Below are 900 nucleotides of genomic sequence, written 5' to 3'. Positions count from 1 at the left end.
CTCTCCCATCACCCAGCCAATGGGAGGGTTGTTCATTGGCATTCAGGAGCCCCATCCACTTCCTTGCAAGGATTTGGGGGAAACCTTGGGATGCCGGCTGAGGGGACCTCCTCAGATATAGGCTAGAGTTATTGTGTTGCCATGGCAACAGCAACGGCAACTGGCTGCAGAGCACTGTAAATGAATGGGGAATGTCAGCAGAACCTGCTTGTTATGCTGGGTGCAGAATCCCACAGAGTTCTCCCTGTGAAGGATTTTCAAGCTCTGTCTGCATCCACCACACTCTTGTTTGACTCACCAGTTTTAATTGTGATTTTCTTTTGTTTTCCATTTGATGTAGGGTAAGAATGATTGTGCTTCTGTACAACTCTGAGGTGTACAACACACTTTACAATTCTTGTCTCATCTAGCTTTAAAAGAAAAAGGAAAAACCAACAACCACAACCCTGCCATGTGAGTCAGATTAAAGAGGACTGATTTCCGCACTTTTCAATCCGGAAGAAAAGGAAGGGGGACAGTTACAAGACATGAGGGTGTTAGCAATGAAATAATGCAGATGGTGGCCAGAGAGAAAAGTCCTGATAACACGTCGCTTAAGCAAGCTGAACAAAAAAACATGTATAATTTGAGAAGGAAGGAATAGAGAGGGTTTGTCATCCTTCCTTCAGGCCTCCTACATAGACTGGAGACATTTAAACAAACATACAGAAGAAAATATCCCGCAAAGCTACAAAAATTGCATGCTTCTTTGGTAAAGATCATGCCACTCTGTTTGGTTACTATGCAACACCTCCAGCCCTCCTTTTAAGAACAGAATTAACCCCTTAGGTTACAAACTGAACGATCTCTGCTGCTGCACTTATAATGGGGCAATGGCAAATTTACTCCTGTAAGCTGCTT

Source organism: Podarcis filfolensis, assembly GCF_964270895.1.
Source record: "Podarcis filfolensis genome assembly, chromosome: Z".
Taxonomy (NCBI): Eukaryota; Metazoa; Chordata; class Lepidosauria; order Squamata; family Lacertidae; genus Podarcis; species Podarcis filfolensis.
Note: the sequence above shows the minus strand (reverse complement) of the source record.